The sequence below is a fragment of the Pleurodeles waltl genome, chromosome 2_1 (assembly GCF_031143425.1).
Source record: "Pleurodeles waltl isolate 20211129_DDA chromosome 2_1, aPleWal1.hap1.20221129, whole genome shotgun sequence".
Classification (NCBI taxonomy): Eukaryota; Metazoa; Chordata; class Amphibia; order Caudata; family Salamandridae; genus Pleurodeles; species Pleurodeles waltl.
This window is the reverse complement of record NC_090438.1, coordinates 526,094,658-526,121,379: the sequence shown is the minus strand read 5'-3', so window position 1 is coordinate 526,121,379 and position 26,722 is coordinate 526,094,658. Positions and strand designations below refer to the sequence as shown.

The window sequence follows — 26,722 nt, the reverse complement described above, 5'->3', positions numbered from 1 at the left end:
ATGCCATTGACTTTTAAGAATTTTAGTCTCAGAAAATATAATCTTCACTTTATATACTTATACATATAAACTTGTATATAGCTATCGATGTCTATGTAGCCATATCTTTCTTTGTAGCTCCATGAAAATATAAAATACAAATGATTAAATATTGAATCTGTAGAGGTGAAAATCAGAAACAGATGTTGTCTATCCACATTTTAACACAAGTAGATTTTCCTCTATCTTCTCTATGTCCAGGAAATGAGATAGTTACTTTTTGCTCATTTCTTTCTGACCATATTCTTTACTTCTACAGTGCATTTCATATGTTAATTATTTTGAAAGAGAAAACAAGATTAATACCTATGATACGTCTAATCAAATGAGAGTATTTTTTGATTGTGGAATTACCATTGAAAATCAGTGTGAAGTTTGTTTCCTTTTTCAGTTTCAAGGTTAACATCAAAACTGTATTTCTTCAATCGCAGAAATACCCCACTTTTGATTCCTCTACTCATGGTTTATGGAGGCTTGTTAATTAAATTATGCCCCATTTACATTATCAGTAAACAGAAGATTTAAAAATGTAGTGTCTTGAGTAATCCTTCTGAAATGAGTTTGAAAAACCCCCTGATATATTTGTAAAATGGCCCCACAGCGATTTGAACTCAGATAGCAGGATTCAAAGGCCCAAGTGCTAACCATTACATCATAGAACCACTCATGCTAAAAAAAAAAAGCACAAATTGCTGCAGCAATTTTGAAATATGGTAGTTTTTAATATTACGCAAACTAAGATGAACAGCATTTTATTAATTTCATATTTTGGTAAACATTTGCATATTTAAAACTGCTTGGAAAGGATGTTGCCCAAAGCAGTTATATAACATTAAACTTTGTTGGATATTCCTTACCACATGGGGTATCTTTTTGCAATAACATATAAGCGGCAAACTGAGGAATTATCTTCGGTAACAATGGAAACTTCACACTAGTACAGAAGCCGTCCATAATGTAATGGTAGGCACCTTGAACACTTAATCCAGTGATCCCTGTTCAAATTTCAGTTTGACCTTCCTGAGCTGTAAGATTATTGTTTGCCTTTACTTGTTGGAATGTTTGGTTTGAAAAATGTAATATTTAAGAACTTACTGTGACTTATTACCCTATAGATAAGTATTTATGCATATGTAGCAGTGCGAGTGTGTATGACTATATTAAAATATAAACATATAAATCATAACTAAATATAGCTAGTAGAGGTGAAAATAACAAAGAGTTGATGTTTATCCACATTTGAATCATGAGTATCTTTTCCTCTTTTTTCTATATATTCAGAAATTGAGATAGTTGTTTTTTGCTCATTGTTTTTGTACCAATATAGCTGATTTATACAGTGCGCATGAGTTGTGTATAGTGGTGAAAAGAAAATCAGATCAGTATCTACCTATAATACATCTAATCAAAAGATTATACTTTATGATTGCAGATTGACTCTTGGAAATCTGTCTGAGGACCTTTGTACTACACATTTCCAACACTAATGTTCAGAATGACAAATCTTGTATCTCAATAATGCTGTAATTTTGATTCCTCTAGTTTTGTTTTGAGGACTGCGTCTACTTTAAAATGTGCTATCTTGTCCTGATCAATAACAGGAAGGTTAAAAAGGTAGTGTTGTGAATTAGCTCTCTGAAATGTGTTTGAGAGAAACAGGATATGATTTAAAAATGTCTAGGTATTTTGACAAGACCTTTGTGTCACATGTATTGCACATTTTGAGTTTCTACAACTTGCAAACAGCTGAAAGACATTTAGAAAACAATAATGTAATGACTATTTCAGCCTACTGGTATTTGCTGTGTGCAATCAATGAGCACAGCTGACAGATGAGTAGTAGTTCATGAGCAACAAAACGGCCCACTAAAGATGAAGTCAGTTAATTTAATTCAAATTTCAAAGAGCTAACCATTATACCATGGAACCACCTCTACCAGAGACAGAGATACTGTTGCAGCAATTTGTAAATTTAAAAGGTTTTATTGTTGTACAATCAAAAACGAACAACATTTTATAACTTTCATAATATGGTAAACTTTTACATATTTAAAATACTTATGGAAGGATGCCATTCAAAAAATACAAATAGCATTATAGCTCTTTTTACTATTAATATCCAATTGGGATATAGTTTTTGCAGCAACAATAAAGCTACCAACTGAGGCATTCTCTTCTTTCACAATGGCAAAAAATCTCAACTCATGGAGGTTTCCATGGTGTAATTGTCAGCACTCTGGACTCTGAATCCAGTGATCCGAGTTCAAATCTCGGTGGGACCTTCCAACCTTTTAGAATTTAATATGCCATTGACTTTTAAGAATTTTAGTCTCAGAAAATATAATCTTCACTTTATATACTTATACATATAAACTTGTATATAGCTATCGATGTGTATGTAGCCATATCTTTCTTTGTAGCTCCATGAAAATATAAAATACAAATGATTAAATATTGAATCTGTAGAGGTGAAAATCAGAAACAGATGTTGTCTATCCACATTTTAACACAAGTAGATTTTCCTCTATCTTCTCCATGTCCAGGAAATTAGATAGTTTCTTTTTGCTCATTTCTTTCTGACCATATTCTTAACTTCTACAGTGCATTTCATATGTTAATTATTTTGAAAGAGAAAACAAGATTAATACCTATGATACGTCTAATCAAATGAGAGTATTTTTTTATTGTGGAATTACCATTGAAAATCAGTGTGAAGTTTGTTTCCTTTTTCAGTTTCAAGGTTAACATCAAAACTGTATTTCTTCAATCACAGTAATACCCCACTTTTGATTCCTCTACTCATGGTTTATGGAGGCTTGTTAATTAAATCATGCCCCATTTACATTATCAGTAAACAGAAGATTAAAAAATGTAGTGTCTTGAGTAATCCTTCTGAAATGAGTTTGAAAAAACCCCTGATACATTTGTAAAATGGCCCCACAGCGATTTGAACTCAGATAGCTGGATTCAAAGGCGCAAGTGCTAACCATTACATCATAGAACCACTCATGATAAAAAAAAAGCACAGATTGCTGCAGCAATTTGGAAAGATGGTAGTTTTTAATATTACGCAAACTAAGATGAACTGCATTTTATTACTTTCATATTTTGGTAAACATTTGCATATTTAAAACGGCTTGGAAAGGATGTTGCCCAAAGCAGTTATATAACATTAAACTTTGTTGGATATTACTTACCACATGGGATATCTTTTTGCAATAACATATAAGCGGCAAACTGAGGAATTCTCTTCGGTCACAATGGAAACTTCACACTAGTACAGAAGCCTTCCATAATGTAATGGTAGGCACCTTGAACACTTAATCCAGTGATCCCTGTTCACATCTCAGTTTGACCTTCCTGAGCTGTAAGATTATTGTTTGCCTTTACTTGTTGGAATTTTTGGTTTGAAAAATGTAATATTTAAGAACTTACTGTGACTTATTACCCTATACATAAGTATTTATGCATATGTAGCAGTGCGAGTGTGTATGACTATATTAAAATATAAACATATAAATCATAACTAAACATAGCTAGTAGAGGTGAAAATAACAAAGAGTTGATGCCTATCCACATTTGAATCATGAGTATCTTTTCCTCTTTTTTCTATATATTCAGAAATTGAGATAGTTGTTTTTTGCTCATTGTTTTTGTAACAATATAGCTGATTTATACAGTGCGCATGAGTTGTGTATAGTGGTGAAAAGAAAATCAGATCAGTATCTACCTATAATACATCTAATCAAAAGATTATACTTTATGATTGCAGATTGACTCTTGGAAATCTGTCTGAGGACCTTTCTACTACACAATTCCAACACTAATGTTCAGAATGACAAATCTTGTATCTCAATAATGCTGCAATTTTGATTCCTCTAGTTTTGTTTTGAGGACTGCGTCTACTTTAAAATGTGCTATCTTGTCCTGATCAATAACAGGAAGGTTAAAAAGGTAGTGTTGTGAATTAGCTCTCTGAAATGTGTTTGAGAAAAACAGGATATGATTTAAAAATGTCTAGGTATTTTGACAAGACCTTTGTGTCACATGTATTGCACATTTTGAGTTTCTACAACTTGCAAACAGCTGAAAGACATTTAGAAAACAATAATGTAATGACTACTTCAGCCTACTGGCATTTGCTGTGTGCAATCAATGAGCAAAGCTGACAGATGAGTAGTAGTTCATGAGCAACAAAACGGCCCACTAAAGATGAAGTCAGATAATTTAATTCAAATTTCAAAGAGCTAACCATTATACCATGGAACCACCTCTACCAGAGACAGAGATACTGCTGCAGCAATTTGTAAATGTAAAAGGTTTTATTGTTGTACAATCAAAAACGAACAACATTTTATAACTTTCATAATATGGTAATCTTTTACATATTTAAAATACTTATGGAAGGATGCCATTCAAAAAATACAAATAGCATTATAACTCTTTTTACTATTAATATCCAATTGGGATATAGTTTTTGCAGCAACAATACAGCTACCCACTGAGGCATTCATTTATTTCACAATGGCAAAAAATCTAAACTCATGGAGGGTTCCATGCTGTAATGGTCAGCACTCTGGACTCTGAATCCAGTGATCCGATTTCAAATCTCGGTGGGACCTTCCAACCTTTTAGAATTTAATATGCCATTGACTTTTAAGAATTTTAGTCTCAGAAAATATAATCTTCACTTTATATACTTATACATATAAACTTGTATATAGCTATCGATGTCTATGTAGCCATATCTTTCTTTGTAGCTCCATGAAAATATAAAATACAAATGATTAAATATTGAATCTGTAGAGGTGAAAATCAGAAACAGATGTTGTCTATCCACATTTTAACACAAGTAGATTTTCCTCTATCTTCTCCATGTCCAGGAAATGAGATAGTTTCTTTTTGCTCATTTCTTTCTGACCATATTCTTAACTTCTACAGTGCATTTCATATGTTAATTATTTTGAAAGAGAAAACAAGATTAATACCTATGATACGTCTAATCAAATGAGAGTATTTTTTGATTGTGGAATTACCATTGAAAATCAGTGTGAAGTTTGTTTCCTTTTTCAGTTTCAAGGTTAACATCAAAACTGTATTTCTTCAATCACAGTAATACCCCACTTTTGATTCCTCTACTCATGGTTTATGGAGGCTTGTTAATTAAATCATGCCCCATTTACATTATCAGTAAACAGAAGATTAAAAAATGTAGTGTCTTGAGTAATCCTTCTGAAATGAGTTTGAAAAAACCCCTGATACATTTGTAAAATGGCCCCACAGCGATTTGAACTCAGATAGCTGGATTCAAAGGCGCAAGTGCTAACCATTACATCATAGAACCACTCATGATAAAAAAAAAGCACAGATTGCTGCAGCAATTTGGAAAGATGGTAGTTTTTAATATTACGCAAACTAAGATGAACTGCATTTTATTACTTTCATATTTTGGTAAACATTTGCATATTTAAAACGGCTTGGAAAGGATGTTGCCCAAAGCAGTTATATAACATTAAACTTTGTTGGATATTACTTACCACATGGGATATCTTTTTGCAATAACATATAAGCGGCAAACTGAGGAATTCTCTTCGGTCACAATGGAAACTTCACACTAGTACAGAAGCCTTCCATAATGTAATGGTAGGCACCTTGAACACTTAATCCAGTGATCCCTGTTCACATCTCAGTTTGACCTTCCTGAGCTGTAAGATTATTGTTTGCCTTTACTTGTTGGAATTTTTGGTTTGAAAAATGTAATATTTAAGAACTTACTGTGACTTATTACCCTATAGATAAGTATTTATGCATATGTAGCAGTGCGAGTGTGTATGACTATATTAAAATATAAACATATAAATCATAACTAAACATAGCTAGTAGAGGTGAAAATAACAAAGAGTTGATGCCTATCCACATTTGAATCATGAGTATCTTTTCCTCTTTTTTCTATATATTCAGAAATTGAGATAGTTGTTTTTTGCTCATTGTTTTTGTAACAATATAGCTGATTTATACAGTGCGCATGAGTTGTGTATAGTGGTGAAAAGAAAATCAGATCAGTATCTACCTATAATACATCTAATCAAAAGATTATACTTTATGATTGCAGATTGACTCTTGGAAATCTGTCTGAGGACCTTTCTACTACACAATTCCAACACTAATGTTCAGAATGACAAATCTTGTATCTCAATAATGCTGCAATTTTGATTCCTCTAGTTTTCTTTTGAGGACTGCGTCTACTTTAAAATGTGCTATCTTGTCCTGATCAATAACAGGAAGGTTAAAAAGGTAGTGTTGTGAATTAGCTCTCTGAAATGTGTTTGAGAAAAACAGGATATGATTTAAAAATGTCTAGGTATTTTGACAAGACCTTTGTGTCACATGTATTGCACATTTTGAGTTTCTACAACTTGCAAACAGCTGAAAGACATTTAGAAAACAATAATGTAATGACTACTTCAGCCTACTGGCATTTGCTGTGTGCAATCAATGAGCAAAGCTGACAGATGAGTAGTAGTTCATGAGCAACAAAACGGCCCACTAAAGATGAAGTCAGATAATTTAATTCAAATTTCAAAGAGCTAACCATTATACCATGGAACCACCTCTACCAGAGACAGAGATACTGCTGCAGCAATTTGTAAATGTAAAAGGTTTTATTGTTGTACAATAAAAAACGAACAACATTTTATAACTTTCATAATATGGTAATCTTTTACATATTTAAAATACTTATGGAAGGATGCCATTCAAAAAATACAAATAGCATTATAACTCTTTTTACTATTAATATCCAATTGGGATATAGTTTTTGCAGCAACAATACAGCTACCCACTGAGGCATTCATTTATTTCACAATGGCAAAAAATCTAAACTCATGGAGGGTTCCTTGCTGTAATGGTCAGCACTCTGGACTCTGAATCCAGTGATCCGATTTCAAATCTCGGTGGGACCTTCCAACCTTTTAGAATTTAATATGCCATTGACTTTTAAGAATTTTAGTCTCAGAAAATATAATCTTCACTTTATATACTTATACATATAAACTTGTATATAGCTATCGATGTCTATGTAGCCATATCTTTCTTTGTAGCTCCATGAAAATATAAAATACAAATGATTAAATATTGAATCTGTAGAGGTGAAAATCAGAAACAGATGTTGTCTATCCACATTTTAACACAAGTAGATTTTCCTCTATCTTCTCTATGTCCAGGAAATGAGATAGTTACTTTTTGCTCATTTCTTTCTGACCATATTCTTTACTTCTACAGTGCATTTCATATGTTAATTATTTTGAAAGAGAAAACAAGATTAATACCTATGATACGTCTAATCAAATGAGAGTATTTTTTGATTGTGGAATTACCATTGAAAATCAGTGTGAAGTTTGTTTCCTTTTTCAGTTTCAAGGTTAACATCAAAACTGTATTTCTTCAATCGCAGTAATACCCCACTTTTGATTCCTCTACTCATGGTTTATGGAGGCTTGTTAATTAAATTATGCCCCATTTACATTATCAGTAAACAGAAGATTTAAAAATGTAGTGTCTTGAGTAATCCTTCTGAAATGAGTTTGAAAAACCCCCTGATATATTTGTAAAATGGCCCCACAGCGATTTGAACTCAGATAGCTGGATTCAAAGGCCCAAGTGCTAACCATTACATCATAGAACCACTCATGCTAAAAAAAAAAAGCACAAATTGCTGCAGCAATTTTGAAATATGGTAGTTTTTAATATTACGCAAACTAAGATGAACAGCATTTTATTAATTTCATATTTTGGTAAACATTTGCATATTTAAAACTGCTTGGAAAGGATGTTGCCCAAAGCAGTTATATAACATTAAACTTTGTTGGATATTCCTTACCACATGGGGTATCTTTTTGCAATAACATATAAGCGGCAAACTGAGGAATTATCTTCGGTAACAATGGAAACTTCACACTAGTACAGAAGCCGTCCATAATGTAATGGTAGGCACCTTGAACACTTAATCCAGTGATCCCTGTTCAAATTTCAGTTTGACCTTCCTGAGCTGTAAGATTATTGTTTGCCTTTACTTGTTGGAATGTTTGGTTTGAAAAATGTAATATTTAAGAACTTACTGTGACTTATTACCCTATAGATAAGTATTTATGCATATGTAGCAGTGCGAGTGTGTATGACTATATTAAAATATAAACATATAAATCATAACTAAATATAGCTAGTAGAGGTGAAAATAACAAAGAGTTGATGTTTATCCACATTTGAATCATGAGTATCTTTTCCTCTTTTTTCTATATATTCAGAAATTGAGATAGTTATTTTTTGCTCATTGTTTTTGTACCAATATAGCTGATTTATACAGTGCGCATGAGTTGTGTATAGTGGTGAAAAGAAAATCAGATCAGTATCTACCTATAATACATCTAATCAAAAGATTATACTTTATGATTGCAGATTGACTCTTGGAAATCTGTCTGAGGACCTTTGTACTACACATTTCCAACACTAATGTTCAGAATGACAAATCTTGTATCTCAATAATGCTGTAATTTTGATTCCTCTAGTTTTGTTTTGAGGACTGCGTCTACTTTAAAATGTGCTATCTTGTCCTGATCAATAACAGGAAGGTTAAAAAGGTAGTGTTGTGAATTAGCTCTCTGAAATGTGTTTGAGAGAAACAGGATATGATTTAAAAATGTCTAGGTATTTTGACAAGACCTTTGTGTCACATGTATTGCACATTTTGAGTTTCTACAACTTGCAAACAGCTGAAAGACATTTAGAAAACAATAATGTAATGACTATTTCAGCCTACTGGTATTTGCTGTGTGCAATCAATGAGCACAGCTGACAGATGAGTAGTAGTTCATGAGCAACAAAACGGCCCACTAAAGATGAAGTCAGTTAATTTAATTCAAATTTCAAAGAGCTAACCATTATACCATGGAACCACCTCTACCAGAGACAGAGATACTGCTGCAGCAATTTGTAAATTTAAAAGGTTTTATTGTTGTACAATCAAAAACGAACAACATTTTATAACTTTCATAATATGGTAAACTTTTACATATTTAAAATACTTATGGAAGGATGCCATTCAAAAAATACAAATAGCATTATAGCTCTTTTTACTATTAATATCCAATTGGGATATAGTTTTTGCAGCAACAATAAAGCTACCAACTGAGGCATTCTCTTCTTTCACAATGGCAAAAAATCTCAACTCATGGAGGTTTCCATGGTGTAATTGTCAGCACTCTGGACTCTGAATCCAGTGATCCGAGTTCAAATCTCGGTGGGACCTTCCAACCTTTTAGAATTTAATATGCCATTGACTTTTAAGAATTTTAGTCTCAGAAAATATAATCTTCACTTTATATACTTATACATATAAACTTGTATATAGCTATCGATGTGTATGTAGCCATATCTTTCTTTGTAGCTCCATGAAAATATAAAATACAAATGATTAAATATTGAATCTGTAGAGGTGAAAATCAGAAACAGATGTTGTCTATCCACATTTTAACACAAGTAGATTTTCCTCTATCTTCTCCATGTCCAGGAAATTAGATAGTTTCTTTTTGCTCATTTCTTTCTGACCATATTCTTAACTTCTACAGTGCATTTCATATGTTAATTATTTTGAAAGAGAAAACAAGATTAATACCTATGATACGTCTAATCAAATGAGAGTATTTTTTGATTGTGGAATTACCATTGAAAATCAGTGTGAAGTTTGTTTCCTTTTTCAGTTTCAAGGTTCACATCAAAACTGTATTTCTTCAATCACAGTAATACCCCACTTTTGATTCCTCTACTCATGGTTTATGGAGGCTTGTTAATTAAATCATGCCCCATTTACATTATCAGTAAACAGAAGATTAAAAAATGTAGTGTCTTGAGTAATCCTTCTGAAATGAGTTTGAAAAAACCCCTGATACATTTGTAAAATGGCCCCACAGCGATTTGAACTCAGATAGCTGGATTCAAAGGCGCAAGTGCTAACCATTACATCATAGAACCACTCATGATAAAAAAAAAGCACAGATTGCTGCAGCAATTTGGAAAGATGGTAGTTTTTAATATTACGCAAACTAAGATGAACTGCATTTTATTACTTTCATATTTTGGTAAACATTTGCATATTTAAAACGGCTTGGAAAGGATGTTGCCCAAAGCAGTTATATAACATTAAACTTTGTTGGATATTACTTACCACATGGGATATCTTTTTGCAATAACATATAAGCGGCAAACTGAGGAATTCTCTTCGGTCACAATGGAAACTTCACACTAGTACAGAAGCCTTCCATAATGTAATGGTAGGCACCTTGAACACTTAATCCAGTGATCCCTGTTCACATCTCAGTTTGACCTTCCTGAGCTGTAAGATTATTGTTTGCCTTTACTTGTTGGAATTTTTGGTTTGAAAAATGTAATATTTAAGAACTTACTGTGACTTATTACCCTATAGATAAGTATTTATGCATATGTAGCAGTGCGAGTGTGTATGACTATATTAAAATATAAACATATAAATCATAACTAAACATAGCTAGTAGAGGTGAAAATAACAAAGAGTTGATGCCTATCCACATTTGAATCATGAGTATCTTTTCCTCTTTTTTCTATATATTCAGAAATTGAGATAGTTGTTTTTTGCTCATTGTTTTTGTAACAATATAGCTGATTTATACAGTGCGCATGAGTTGTGTATAGTGGTAAAAAGAAAATCAGATCAGTATCTACCTATAATACATCTAATCAAATGATTATACTTTATGATTGCAGATTGACTCTTGGAAATCTGTCTGAGGACCTTTCTACTACACAATTCCAACACTAATGTTCAGAATGACAAATCTTGTATCTCAATAATGCTGCAATTTTGATTCCTCTAGTTTTGTTTTGAGGACTGCGTCTACTTTAAAATGTGCTATCTTGTCCTGATCAATAACAGGAAGGTTAAAAAGGTAGTGTTGTGAATTAGCTCTCTGAAATGTGTTTGAGAAAAACAGGATATGATTTAAAAATGTCTAGGTATTTTGACAAGACCTTTGTGTCACATGTATTGCACATTTTGAGTTTCTACAACTTGCAAACAGCTGAAAGACATTTAGAAAACAATAATGTAATGACTACTTCAGCCTACTGGCATTTGCTGTGTGCAATCAATGAGCAAAGCTGACAGATGAGTAGTAGTTCATGAGCAACAAAACGGCCCACTAAAGATGAAGTCAGATAATTTAATTCAAATTTCAAAGAGCTAACCATTATACCATGGAACCACCTCTACCAGAGACAGAGATACTGCTGCAGCAATTTGTAAATGTAAAAGGTTTTATTGTTGTACAATCAAAAACGAACAACATTTTATAACTTTCATAATATGGTAATCTTTTACATATTTAAAATACTTATGGAAGGATGCCATTCAAAAAATACAAATAGCATTATAACTCTTTTTACTATTAATATCCAATTGGGATATAGTTTTTGCAGCAACAATACAGCTACCCACTGAGGCATTCATTTATTTCACAATGGCAAAAAATCTAAACTCATGGAGGGTTCCATGCTGTAATGGTCAGCACTCTGGACTCTGAATCCAGTGATCCGATTTCAAATCTCGGTGGGACCTTCCAACCTTTTAGAATTTAATATGCCATTGACTTTTAAGAATTTTAGTCTCAGAAAATATAATCTTCACTTTATATACTTATACATATAAACTTGTATATAGCTATCGATGTCTATGTAGCCATATCTTTCTTTGTAGCTCCATGAAAATATAAAATACAAATGATTAAATATTGAATCTGTAGAGGTGAAAATCAGAAACAGATGTTGTCTATCCACATTTTAACACAAGTAGATTTTCCTCTATCTTCTCCATGTCCAGGAAATTAGATAGTTTCTTTTTGCTCATTTCTTTCTGACCATATTCTTAACTTCTACAGTGCATTTCATATGTTAATTATTTTGAAAGAGAAAACAAGATTAATACCTATGATACGTCTAATCAAATGAGAGTATTTTTTGATTGTGGAATTACCATTGAAAATCAGTGTGAAGTTTGTTTCCTTTTTCAGTTTCAAGGTTAACATCAAAACTGTATTTCTTCAATCACAGTAATACCCCACTTTTGATTCCTCTACTCATGGTTTATGGAGGCTTGTTAATTAAATCATGCCCCATTTACATTATCAGTAAACAGAAGATTAAAAAATGTAGTGTCTTGAGTAATCCTTCTGAAATGAGTTTGAAAAAACCCCTGATACATTTGTAAAATGGCCCCACAGCGATTTGAACTCAGATAGCTGGATTCAAAGGCGCAAGTGCTAACCATTACATCATAGAACCACTCATGATAAAAAAAAAGCACAGATTGCTGCAGCAATTTGGAAAGATGGTAGTTTTTAATATTACGCAAACTAAGATGAACTGCATTTTATTACTTTCATATTTTGGTAAACATTTGCATATTTAAAACGGCTTGGAAAGGATGTTGCCCAAAGCAGTTATATAACATTAAACTTTGTTGGATATTACTTACCACATGGGATATCTTTTTGCAATAACATATAAGCGGCAAACTGAGGAATTCTCTTCGGTCACAATGGAAACTTCACACTAGTACAGAAGCCTTCCATAATGTAATGGTAGGCACCTTGAACACTTAATCCAGTGATCCCTGTTCACATCTCAGTTTGACCTTCCTGAGCTGTAAGATTATTGTTTGCCTTTACTTGTTGGAATTTTTGGTTTGAAAAATGTAATATTTAAGAACTTACTGTGACTTATTACCCTATAGATAAGTATTTATGCATATGTAGCAGTGCGAGTGTGTATGACTATATTAAAATATAAACATATAAATCATAACTAAACATAGCTAGTAGAGGTGAAAATAACAAAGAGTTGATGCCTATCCACATTTGAATCATGAGTATCTTTTCCTCTTTTTTCTATATATTCAGAAATTGAGATAGTTGTTTTTTGCTCATTGTTTTTGTAACAATATAGCTGATTTATACAGTGCGCATGAGTTGTGTATAGTGGTGAAAAGAAAATCAGATCAGTATCTACCTATAATACATCTAATCAAAAGATTATACTTTATGATTGCAGATTGACTCTTGGAAATCTGTCTGAGGACCTTTCTACTACACAATTCCAACACTAATGTTCAGAATGACAAATCTTGTATCTCAATAATGCTGCAATTTTGATTCCTCTAGTTTTCTTTTGAGGACTGCGTCTACTTTAAAATGTGCTATCTTGTCCTGATCAATAACAGGAAGGTTAAAAAGGTAGTGTTGTGAATTAGCTCTCTGAAATGTGTTTGAGAAAAACAGGATATGATTTAAAAATGTCTAGGTATTTTGACAAGACCTTTGTGTCACATGTATTGCACATTTTGAGTTTCTACAACTTGCAAACAGCTGAAAGACATTTAGAAAACAATAATGTAATGACTACTTCAGCCTACTGGCATTTGCTGTGTGCAATCAATGAGCAAAGCTGACAGATGAGTAGTAGTTCATGAGCAACAAAACGGCCCACTAAAGATGAAGTCAGATAATTTAATTCAAATTTCAAAGAGCTAACCATTATACCATGGAACCACCTCTACCAGAGACAGAGATACTGCTGCAGCAATTTGTAAATTTAAAAGGTTTTATTGTTGTACAATCAAAAACGAACAACATTTTATAACTTTCATAATATGGTAAACTTTTACATATTTAAAATACTTATGGAAGGATGCCATTCAAAAAATACAAATAGCATTATAGCTCTTTTTACTATTAATATCCAATTGGGATATAGTTTTTGCAGCAACAATAAAGCTACCAACTGAGGCATTCTCTTCTTTCACAATGGCAAAAAATCTCAACTCATGGAGGTTTCCATGGTGTAATTGTCAGCACTCTGGACTCTGAATCCAGTGATCCGAGTTCAAATCTCGGTGGGACCTTCCAACCTTTTAGAATTTAATATGCCATTGACTTTTAAGAATTTTAGTCTCAGAAAATATAATCTTCACTTTATATACTTATACATATAAACTTGTATATAGCTATCGATGTGTATGTAGCCATATCTTTCTTTGTAGCTCCATGAAAATATAAAATACAAATGATTAAATATTGAATCTGTAGAGGTGAAAATCAGAAACAGATGTTGTCTATCCACATTTTAACACAAGTAGATTTTCCTCTATCTTCTCCATGTCCAGGAAATTAGATAGTTTCTTTTTGCTCATTTCTTTCTGACCATATTCTTAACTTCTACAGTGCATTTCATATGTTAATTATTTTGAAAGAGAAAACAAGATTAATACCTATGATACGTCTAATCAAATGAGAGTATTTTTTGATTGTGGAATTACCATTGAAAATCAGTGTGAAGTTTGTTTCCTTTTTCAGTTTCAAGGTTAACATCAAAACTGTATTTCTTCAATCACAGTAATACCCCACTTTTGATTCCTCTACTCATGGTTTATGGAGGCTTGTTAATTAAATCATGCCCCATTTACATTATCAGTAAACAGAAGATTAAAAAATGTAGTGTCTTGAGTAATCCTTCTGAAATGAGTTTGAAAAAACCCCTGATACATTTGTAAAATGGCCCCACAGCGATTTGAACTCAGATAGCTGGATTCAAAGGCGCAAGTGCTAACCATTACATCATAGAACCACTCATGATAAAAAAAAAGCACAGATTGCTGCAGCAATTTGGAAAGATGGTAGTTTTTAATATTACGCAAACTAAGATGAACTGCATTTTATTACTTTCATATTTTGGTAAACATTTGCATATTTAAAACGGCTTGGAAAGGATGTTGCCCAAAGCAGTTATATATCATTAAACTTTGTTGGATATTACTTACCACATGGGATATCTTTTTGCAATAACATATAAGCGGCAAACTGAGGAATTCTCTTCGGTCACAATGGAAACTTCACACTAGTACAGAAGCCTTCCATAATGTAATGGTAGGCACCTTGAACACTTAATCCAGTGATCCCTGTTCACATCTCAGTTTGACCTTCCTGAGCTGTAAGATTATTGTTTGCCTTTACTTGTTGGAATTTTTGGTTTGAAAAATGTAATATTTAAGAACTTACTGTGACTTATTACCCTATAGATAAGTATTTATGCATATGTAGCAGTGCGAGTGTGTATGACTATATTAAAATATAAACATATAAATCATAACTAAACATAGCTAGTAGAGGTGAAAATAACAAAGAGTTGATGCCTATCCACATTTGAATCATGAGTATCTTTTCCTCTTTTTTCTATATATTCAGAAATTGAGATAGTTGTTTTTTGCTCATTGTTTTTGTAACAATATAGCTGATTTATACAGTGCGCATGAGTTGTGTATAGTGGTAAAAAGAAAATCAGATCAGTATCTACCTATAATACATCTAATCAAATGATTATACTTTATGATTGCAGATTGACTCTTGGAAATCTGTCTGAGGACCTTTCTACTACACAATTCCAACACTAATGTTCAGAATGACAAATCTTGTATCTCAATAATGCTGCAATTTTGATTCCTCTAGTTTTGTTTTGAGGACTGCGTCTACTTTAAAATGTGCTATCTTGTCCTGATCAATAACAGGAAGGTTAAAAAGGTAGTGTTGTGAATTAGCTCTCTGAAATGTGTTTGAGAAAAACAGGATATGATTTAAAAATGTCTAGGTATTTTGACAAGACCTTTGTGTCACATGTATTGCACATTTTGAGTTTCTACAACTTGCAAACAGCTGAAAGACATTTAGAAAACAATAATGTAATGACTACTTCAGCCTACTGGCATTTGCTGTGTGCAATCAATGAGCAAAGCTGACAGATGAGTAGTAGTTCATGAGCAACAAAACGGCCCACTAAAGATGAAGTCAGATAATTTAATTCAAATTTCAAAGAGCTAACCATTATACCATGGAACCACCTCTACCAGAGACAGAGATACTGCTGCAGCAATTTGTAAATGTAAAAGGTTTTATTGTTGTACAATCAAAAACGAACAACATTTTATAACTTTCATAATATGGTAATCTTTTACATATTTAAAATACTTATGGAAGGATGCCATTCAAAAAATACAAATAGCATTATAACTCTTTTTACTATTAATATCCAATTGGGATATAGTTTTTGCAGCAACAATACAGCTACCCACTGAGGCATTCATTTATTTCACAATGGCAAAAAATCTAAACTCATGGAGGGTTCCATGCTGTAATGGTCAGCACTCTGGACTCTGAATCCAGTGATCCGATTTCAAATCTCGGTGGGACCTTCCAACCTTTTAGAATTTAATATGCCATTGACTTTTAAGAATTTTAGTCTCAGAAAATATAATCTTCACTTTATATACTTATACATATAAACTTGTATATAGCTATCGATGTCTATGTAGCCATATCTTTCTTTGTAGCTCCATGAAAATATAAAATACAAATGATTAAATATTGAATCTGTAGAGGTGAAAATCAGAAACAGATGTTGTCTATCCACATTTTAACACAAGTAGATTTTCCTCTATCTTCTCCATGTCCAGGAAATTAGATAGTTTCTTTTTGCTCATTTCTTTCTGACCATATTCTTAACTTCTACAGTGCATTTCATATGTTAATTATTTTGAAAGAGAAAACAAGATTAATACCTATGATACGTCTAATCAAATGAGAGTATTTTTTGATTGTGGAATTACCATTGAAAATCAGTGTGAAGTTTGTTTCCTTTTTCAGTTTCAAGGTTAACATCAAAACTGTATTTCTTCAATCACAGTAATACCCCACTTTTGATTCCTCTACTCATGGTTTATGGAGGCTTGTTAATTAAATCATGCCCCATTTACATTATCAGTAAACAGAAGATTAAAAAATGTAGTGTCTTGAGTAATCCTTCTGAAATGAGTTTGAAAAAACCCCTGATACATTTGTAAAATGGCCCCACAGCGATTTGAACTCAGATAGCTGGATTCAAAGGCGCAAGTGCTAACCATTACATCATAGAACCACTCATGATAAAAAAAAAGCACAGATTGCTGCAGCAATTTGGAAAGATGGTAGTTTTTAATATTACGCAAACTAAGATGAACTGCATTTTATTACTTTCATATTTTGGTAAACATTTGCATATTTAAAACGGCTTGGAAAGGATGTTGCCCAAAGCAGTTATATAACATTAAACTTTGTTGGATATTACTTACCACATGGGATATCTTTTTGCAATAACATATAAGCGGCAAACTGAGGAATTCTCTTCGGTCACAATGGAAACTTCACACTAGTACAGAAGCCTTCCATAATGTAATGGTAGGCACCTTGAACACTTAATCCAGTGATCCCTGTTCACATCTCAGTTTGACCTTCCTGAGCTGTAAGATTATTGTTTGCCTTTACTTGTTGGAATTTTTGGTTTGAAAAATGTAATATTTAAGAACTTACTGTGACTTATTACCCTATAGATAAGTATTTATGCATATGTAGCAGTGCGAGTGTGTATGACTATATTAAAATATAAACATATAAATCATAACTAAACATAGCTAGTAGAGGTGAAAATAACAAAGAGTTGATGCCTATCCACATTTGAATCATGAGTATCTTTTCCTCTTTTTTCTATATATTCAGAAATTGAGATAGTTGTTTTTTGCTCATTGTTTTTGTAACAATATAGCTGATTTATACAGTGCGCATGAGTTGTGTATAGTGGTGAAAAGAAAATCAGATCAGTATCTACCTATAATACATCTAATCAAAAGATTATACTTTATGATTGCAGATTGACTCTTGGAAATCTGTCTGAGGACCTTTCTACTACACAATTCCAACACTAATGTTCAGAATGACAAATCTTGTATCTCAATAATGCTGCAATTTTGATTCCTCTAGTTTTCTTTTGAGGACTGCGTCTACTTTAAAATGTGCTATCTTGTCCTGATCAATAACAGGAAGGTTAAAAAGGTAGTGTTGTGAATTAGCTCTCTGAAATGTGTTTGAGAAAAACAGGATATGATTTAAAAATGTCTAGGTATTTTGACAAGACCTTTGTGTCACATGTATTGCACATTTTGAGTTTCTACAACTTGCAAACAGCTGAAAGACATTTAGAAAACAATAATGTAATGACTACTTCAGCCTACTGGCATTTGCTGTGTGCAATCAATGAGCAAAGCTGACAGATGAGTAGTAGTTCATGAGCAACAAAACGGCCCACTAAAGATGAAGTCAGATAATTTAATTCAAATTTCAAAGAGCTAACCATTATACCATGGAACCACCTCTACCAGAGACAGAGATACTGCTGCAGCAATTTGTAAATGTAAAAGGTTTTATTGTTGTACAATCAAAAACGAACAACATTTTATAACTTTCATAATATGGTAATCTTTTACATATTTAAAATACTTATGGAAGGATGCCATTCAAAAAATACAAATAGCATTATAACTCTTTTTACTATTAATATCCAATTGGGATATAGTTTTTGCAGCAACAATACAGCTACCCACTGAGGCATTCATTTATTTCACAATGGCAAAAAATCTAAACTCATGGAGGGTTCCATGCTGTAATGGTCAGCACTCTGGACTCTGAATCCAGTGATCCGATTTCAAATCTCGGTGGGACCTTCCAACCTTTTAGAATTTAATATGCCATTGACTTTTAAGAATTTTAGTCTCAGAAAATATAATCTTCACTTTATATACTTATACATATAAACTTGTATATAGCTATCGATGTCTATGTAGCCATATCTTTCTTTGTAGCTCCATGAAAATATAAAATACAAATGATTAAATATTGAATCTGTAGAGGTGAAAATCAGAAACAGATGTTGTCTATCCACATTTTAACACAAGTAGATTTTCCTCTATCTTCTCTATGTCCAGGAAATGAGATAGTTACTTTTTGCTCATTTCTTTCTGACCATATTCTTTACTTCTACAGTGCATTTCATATGTTAATTATTTTGAAAGAGAAAACAAGATTAATACCTATGATACGTCTAATCAAATGAGAGTATTTTTTGATTGTGGAATTACCATTGAAAATCAGTGTGAAGTTTGTTTCCTTTTTCAGTTTCAAGGTTAACATCAAAACTGTATTTCTTCAATCGCAGTAATACCCCACTTTTGATTCCTCTACTCATGGTTTATGGAGGCTTGTTAATTAAATTATGCCCCATTTACATTATCAGTAAACAGAAGATTTAAAAATGTAGTGTCTTGAGTAATCCTTCTGAAATGAGTTTGAAAAACCCCCTGATATATTTGTAAAATGGCCCCACAGCGATTTGAACTCAGATAGCTGGATTCAAAGGCCCAAGTGCTAACCATTACATCATAGAACCACTCATGCTAAAAAAAAAAAGCACAAATTGCTGCAGCAATTTTGAAATATGGTAGTTTTTAATATTACGCAAACTAAGATGAACAGCATTTTATTAATTTCATATTTTGGTAAACATTTGCATATTTAAAACTGCTTGGAAAGGATGTTGCCCAAAGCAGTTATATAACATTAAACTTTGTTGGATATTCCTTACCACATGGGGTATCTTTTTGCAATAACATATAAGCGGCAAACTGAGGAATTATCTTCGGTAACAATGGAAACTTCACACTAGTACAGAAGCCGTCCATAATGTAATGGTAGGCACCTTGAACACTTAATCCAGTGATCCCTGTTCAAATTTCAGTTTGACCTTCCTGAGCTGTAAGATTATTGTTTGCCTTTACTTGTTGGAATGTTTGGTTTGAAAAATGTAATATTTAAGAACTTACTGTGACTTATTACCCTATAGATAAGTATTTATGCATATGTAGCAGTGCGAGTGTGTATGACTATATTAAAATATAAACATATAAATCATAACTAAATATAGCTAGTAGAGGTGAAAATAACAAAGAGTTGATGTTTATCCACATTTGAATCATGAGTATCTTTTCCTCTTTTTTCTATATATTCAGAAATTGAGATAGTTATTTTTTGCTCATTGTTTTTGTACCAATATAGCTGATTTATACAGTGCGCATGAGTTGTGTATAGTGGTGAAAAGAAAATCAGATCAGTATCTACCTATAATACATCTAATCAAAAGATTATACTTTATGATTGCAGATTGACTCTTGGAAATCTGTCTGAGGACCTTTGTACTACACATTTCCAACACTAATGTTCAGAATGACAAATCTTGTATCTCAATAATGCTGTAATTTTGATTCCTCTAGTTTTGTTTTGAGGACTGCGTCTACTTTAAAATGTGCTATCTTGTCCTGATCAATAACAGGAAGGTTAAAAAGGTAGTGTTGTGAATTAGCTCTCTGAAATGTGTTTGAGAGAAACAGGATATGATTTAAAAATGTCTAGGTATTTTGACAAGACCTTTGTGTCACATGTATTGCACATTTTGAGTTTCTACAACTTGCAAACAGCTGAAAGACATTTAGAAAACAATAATGTAATGACTATTTCAGCCTACTGGTATTTGCTGTGTGCAATCAATGAGCACAGCTGACAGATGAGTAGTAGTTCATGAGCAACAAAACGGCCCACTAAAGATGAAGTCAGTTAATTTAATTCAAATTTCAAAGAGCTAACCATTATACCATGGAACCACCTCTACCAGAGACAGAGATACTGCTGCAGCAATTTGTAAATTTAAAAGGTTTTATTGTTGTACAATCAAAAACGAACAACATTTTATAACTTTCATAATATGGTAAACTTATACATATTTAAAATACTTATGGAAGGATGCCATTCAAAAAATACAAATAGCATTATAGCTCTTTTTACTATTAATATCCAATTGGGATATAGTTTTTGCAGCAACAATAAAGCTACCAACTGAGGCATTCTCTTCTTTCACAATGGCAAAAAATCTCAACTCATGGAGGTTTCCATGGTGTAATTGTCAGCACTCTGGACTCTGAATCCAGTGATCCGAGTTCAAATCTCGGTGGGACCTTCCAACCTTTTAGAATTTAATATGCCATTGACTTTTAAGAATTTTAGTCTCAGAAAATATAATCTTCACTTTATATACTTATACATATAAACTTGTATATAGCTATCGATGTGTATGTAGCCATATCTTTCTTTGTAGCTCCATGAAAATATAAAATACAAATGATTAAATATTGAATCTGTAGAGGTGAAAATCAGAAACAGATGTTGTCTATCCACATTTTAACACAAGTAGATTTTCCTCTATCTTCTCCATGTCCAGGAAATTAGATAGTTTCTTTTTGCTCATTTCTTTCTGACCATATTCTTATCTTCTACAGTGCATTTCATATGTTAATTATTTTGAAAGAGAAAACAAGATTAATACCTATGATACGTCTAATCAAATGAGAGTATTTTTTGATTGTGGAATTACCATTGAAAATCAGTGTGAAGTTTGTTTCCTTTTTCAGTTTCAAGGTTAACATCAAAACTGTATTTCTTCAATCACAGTAATACCCCACTTTTGATTCCTCTACTCATGGTTTATGGAGGCTTGTTAATTAAATCATGCCCCATTTACATTATCAGTAAACAGAAGATTAAAAAATGTAGTGTCTTGAGTAATCCTTCTGAAATGAGTTTGAAAAAACCCCTGATACATTTGTAAAATGGCCCCACAGCGATTTGAACTCAGATAGCTGGATTCAAAGGCGCAAGTGCTAACCATTACATCATAGAACCACTCATGATAAAAAAAAAGCACAGATTGCTGCAGCAATTTGGAAAGATGGTAGTTTTTAATATTACGCAAACTAAGATGAACTGCATTTTATTACTTTCATATTTTGGTAAACATTTGCATATTTAAAACGGCTTGGAAAGGATGTTGCCCAAAGCAGTTATATAACATTAAACTTTGTTGGATATTACTTACCACATGGGATATCTTTTTGCAATAACATATAAGCGGCAAACTGAGGAATTCTCTTCGGTCACAATGGAAACTTCACACTAGTACAGAAGCCTTCCATAATGTAATGGTAGGCACCTTGAACACTTAATCCAGTGATCCCTGTTCACATCTCAGTTTGACCTTCCTGAGCTGTAAGATTATTGTTTGCCTTTACTTGTTGGAATTTTTGGTTTGAAAAATGTAATATTTAAGAACTTACTGTGACTTATTACCCTATAGATAAGTATTTATGCATATGTAGCAGTGCGAGTGTGTATGACTATATTAAAATATAAACATATAAATCATAACTAAACATAGCTAGTAGAGGTGAAAATAACAAAGAGTTGATGCCTATCCACATTTGAATCATGAGTATCTTTTCCTCTTTTTTCTATATATTCAGAAATTGAGATAGTTGTTTTTTGCTCATTGTTTTTGTAACAATATAGCTGATTTATACAGTGCGCATGAGTTGTGTATAGTGGTGAAAAGAAAATCAGATCAGTATCTACCTATAATACATCTAATCAAAAGATTATACTTTATGATTGCAGATTGACTCTTGGAAATCTGTCTGAGGACCTTTCTACTACACAATTCCAACACTAATGTTCAGAATGACAAATCTTGTATCTCAATAATGCTGCAATTTTGATTCCTCTAGTTTTGTTTTGAGGACTGCGTCTACTTTAAAATGTGCTATCTTGTCCTGATCAATAACAGGAAGGTTAAAAAGGTAGTGTTGTGAATTAGCTCTCTGAAATGTGTTTGAGAAAAACAGGATATGATTTAAAAATGTCTAGGTATTTTGACAAGACCTTTGTGTCACATGTATTGCACATTTTGAGTTTCTACAACTTGCAAACAGCTGAAAGACATTTAGAAAACAATAATGTAATGACTACTTCAGCCTACTGGCATTTGCTGTGTGCAATCAATGAGCAAAGCTGACAGATGAGTAGTAGTTCATGAGCAACAAAACGGCCCACTAAAGATGAAGTCAGATAATTTAATTCAAATTTCAAAGAGCTAACCATTATACCATGGAACCACCTCTACCAGAGACAGAGATACTGCTGCAGCAATTTGTAAATGTAAAAGGTTTTATTGTTGTACAATCAAAAACGAACAACATTTTATAACTTTCATAATATGGTAATCTTTTACATATTTAAAATACTTATGGAAGGATGCCATTCAAAAAATACAAATAGCATTATAACTCTTTTTACTATTAATATCCAATTGGGATATAGTTTTTGCAGCAACAATACAGCTACCCACTGAGGCATTCATTTATTTCACAATGGCAAAAAATCTAAACTCATGGAGGGTTCCATGCTGTAATGGTCAGCACTCTGGACTCTGAATCCAGTGATCCGATTTCAAATCTCGGTGGGACCTTCCAACCTTTTAGAATTTAATATGCCATTGACTTTTAAGAATTTTAGTCTCAGAAAATATAATCTTCACTTTATATACTTATACATATAAACTTGTATATAGCTATCGATGTCTATGTAGCCATATCTTTCTTTGTAGCTCCATGAAAATATAAAATACAAATGATTAAATATTGAATCTGTAGAGGTGAAAATCAGAAACAGATGTTGTCTATCCACATTTTAACACAAGTAGATTTTCCTCTATCTTCTCTATGTCCAGGAAATGAGATAGTTTCTTTTTGCTCATTTCTTTCTGACCATATTCTTTACTTCTACAGTGCATTTCATATGTTAATTATTTTGAAAGAGAAAACAAGATTAATACCTATGATACGTCTAATCAAATGAGAGTATTTTTTGATTGTGGAATTACCATTGAAAATCAGTGTGAAGTTTGTTTCCTTTTTCAGTTTCAAGGTTAACATCAAAACTGTATTTCTTCAATCGCAGTAATACCCCACTTTTGATTCCTCTACTCATGGTTTATGGAGGCTTGTTAATTAAATTATGCCCCATTTACATTATCAGTAAACAGAAGATTTAAAAATGTAGTGTCTTGAGTAATCCTTCTGAAATGAGTTTGAAAAACCCCCTGATATATTTGTAAAATGGCCCCACAGCGATTTGAACTCAGATAGCTGGATTCAAAGGCCCAAGTGCTAACCATTACATCATAGAACCACTCATGCTAAAAAAAAAAAGCACAAATTGCTGCAGCAATTTTGAAATATGGTAGTTTTTAATATTACGCAAACTAAGATGAACAGCATTTTATTAATTTCATATTTTGGTAAACATTTGCATATTTAAAACTGCTTGGAAAGGATGTTGCCCAAAGCAGTTATATAACATTAAACTTTGTTGGATATTCCTTACCACATGGGGTATCTTTTTGCAATAACATATAAGCGGCAAACTGAGGAATTATCTTCGGTAACAATGGAAACTTCACACTAGTACAGAAGCCGTCCATAATGTAATGGTAGGCACCTTGAACACTTAATCCAGTGATCCCTGTTCAAATTTCAGTTTGACCTTCCTGAGCTGTAAGATTATTGTTTGCCTTTACTTGTTGGAATGTTTGGTTTGAAAAATGTAATATTTAAGAACTTACTGTGACTTATTACCCTATAGATAAGTATTTATGCATATGTAGCAGTGCGAGTGTGTATGACTATATTAAAATATAAACATATAAATCATAACTAAATATAGCTAGTAGAGGTGAAAATAACAAAGAGTTGATGTTTATCCACATTTGAATCATGAGTATCTTTTCCTCTTTTTTCTATATATTCAGAAATTGAGATAGTTATTTTTTGCTCATTGTTTTTGTACCAATATAGCTGATTTATACAGTGCGCATGAGTTGTGTATAGTGGTGAAAAGAAAATCAGATCAGTATCTACCTATAATACATCTAATCAAAAGATTATACTTTATGATTGCAGATTGACTCTTGGAAATCTGTCTGAGGACCTTTGTACTACACATTTCCAACACTAATGTTCAGAATGACAAATCTTGTATCTCAATAATGCTGCAATTTTGATTCCTCTAGTTTTGTTTTGAGGACTGCGTCTACTTTAAAATGTGCTATCTTGTCCTGATCAATAACAGGAAGGTTAAAAAGGTAGTGTTGTGAATTAGCTCTCTGAAATGTGTTTGAGAGAAACAGGATATGATTTAAAAATGTCTAGGTATTTTGACAAGACCTTTGTGTCACATGTATTGCACATTTTGAGTTTCTACAACTTGCAAACAGCTGAAAGACATTTAGAAAACAATAATGTAATGACTATTTCAGCCTACTGGTATTTGCTGTGTGCAATCAATGAGCACAGCTGACAGATGAGTAGTAGTTCATGAGCAACAAAACGGCCCACTAAAGATGAAGTCAGTTAATTTAATTCAAATTTCAAAGAGCTAACCATTATACCATGGAACCACCTCTACCAGAGACAGAGATACTGCTGCAGCAATTTGTAAATTTAAAAGGTTTTATTGTTGTACAATCAAAAACGAACAACATTTTATAACTTTCATAATATGGTAAACTTTTACATATTTAAAATACTTATGGAAGGATGCCATTCAAAAAATACAAATAGCATTATAGCTCTTTTTACTATTAATATCCAATTGGGATATAGTTTTTGCAGCAACAATAAAGCTACCAACTGAGGCATTCTCTTCTTTCACAATGGCAAAAAATCTCAACTCATGGAGGTTTCCATGGTGTAATTGTCAGCACTCTGGACTCTGAATCCAGTGATCCGAGTTCAAATCTCGGTGGGACCTTCCAACCTTTTAGAATTTAATATGCCATTGACTTTTAAGAATTTTAGTCTCAGAAAATATAATCTTCACTTTATATACTTATACATATAAACTTGTATATAGCTATCGATGTGTATGTAGCCATATCTTTCTTTGTAGCTCCATGAAAATATAAAATACAAATGATTAAATATTGAATCTGTAGAGGTGAAAATCAGAAACAGATGTTGTCTATCCACATTTTAACACAAGTAGATTTTCCTCTATCTTCTCCATGTCCAGGAAATTAGATAGTTTCTTTTTGCTCATTTCTTTCTGACCATATTCTTAACTTCTACAGTGCATTTCATATGTTAATTATTTTGAAAGAGAAAACAAGATTAATACCTATGATACGTCTAATCAAATGAGAGTATTTTTTGATTGTGGAATTACCATTGAAAATCAGTGTGAAGTTTGTTTCCTTTTTCAGTTTCAAGGTTAACATCAAAACTGTATTTCTTCAATCACAGTAATACCCCACTTTTGATTCCTCTACTCATGGTTTATGGAGGCTTGTTAATTAAATCATGCCCCATTTACATTATCAGTAAACAGAAGATTAAAAAATGTAGTGTCTTGAGTAATCCTTCTGAAATGAGTTTGAAAAAACCCCTGATATATTTGTAAAATGGCCCCACAGCGATTTGAACTCAGATAGCTGGATTCAAAGGCCCAAGTGCTAACCATTACATCATAGAACCACTCATGCTAAAAAAAAAAAGCACAAATTGCTGCAGCAATTTTGAAATATGGTAGTTTTTAATATTACGCAAACTAAGATGAACAGCATTTTATTAATTTCATATTTTGGTAAACATTTGCATATTTAAAACTGCTTGGAAAGGATGTTGCCCAAAGCAGTTATATAACATTAAACTTTGTTGGATATTACTTACCACATGGGATATCTTTTTGCAATAACATATAAGCGGCAAACTGAGGAATTCTCTTCGGTCACAATGGAAACTTCACAC

General features: G+C 32.4%; 5 non-coding genes across 5 annotated transcripts; all 5 read left to right on the top strand.

Moving 5' to 3' along the window:
* Positions 1 to 2,248: 2,248 nt before the first annotated feature.
* Positions 2,249 to 2,321, top strand: TRNAQ-CUG (transfer RNA glutamine (anticodon CUG)). The gene has a single exon. It is a non-coding gene; the product is annotated as a tRNA-Gln (tRNA).
* Positions 2,322 to 9,270: 6,949 nt separating this feature from the next.
* TRNAQ-CUG (transfer RNA glutamine (anticodon CUG)) lies at positions 9,271 to 9,343 on the top strand. The gene has a single exon. It is a non-coding gene; the product is annotated as a tRNA-Gln (tRNA).
* Positions 9,344 to 13,950: 4,607 nt separating this feature from the next.
* Positions 13,951 to 14,023, top strand: TRNAQ-CUG (transfer RNA glutamine (anticodon CUG)). The gene has a single exon. It is a non-coding gene; the product is annotated as a tRNA-Gln (tRNA).
* A 6,949-nt stretch (positions 14,024 to 20,972) lies between these two features.
* On the top strand, positions 20,973 to 21,045 carry TRNAQ-CUG (transfer RNA glutamine (anticodon CUG)). The gene has a single exon. It is a non-coding gene; the product is annotated as a tRNA-Gln (tRNA).
* Positions 21,046 to 25,654: 4,609 nt separating this feature from the next.
* On the top strand, positions 25,655 to 25,727 carry TRNAQ-CUG (transfer RNA glutamine (anticodon CUG)). Its single transcript has one exon. It is a non-coding gene; the product is annotated as a tRNA-Gln (tRNA).
* The last annotated feature ends 995 nt before the right edge of the window (positions 25,728 to 26,722 follow it).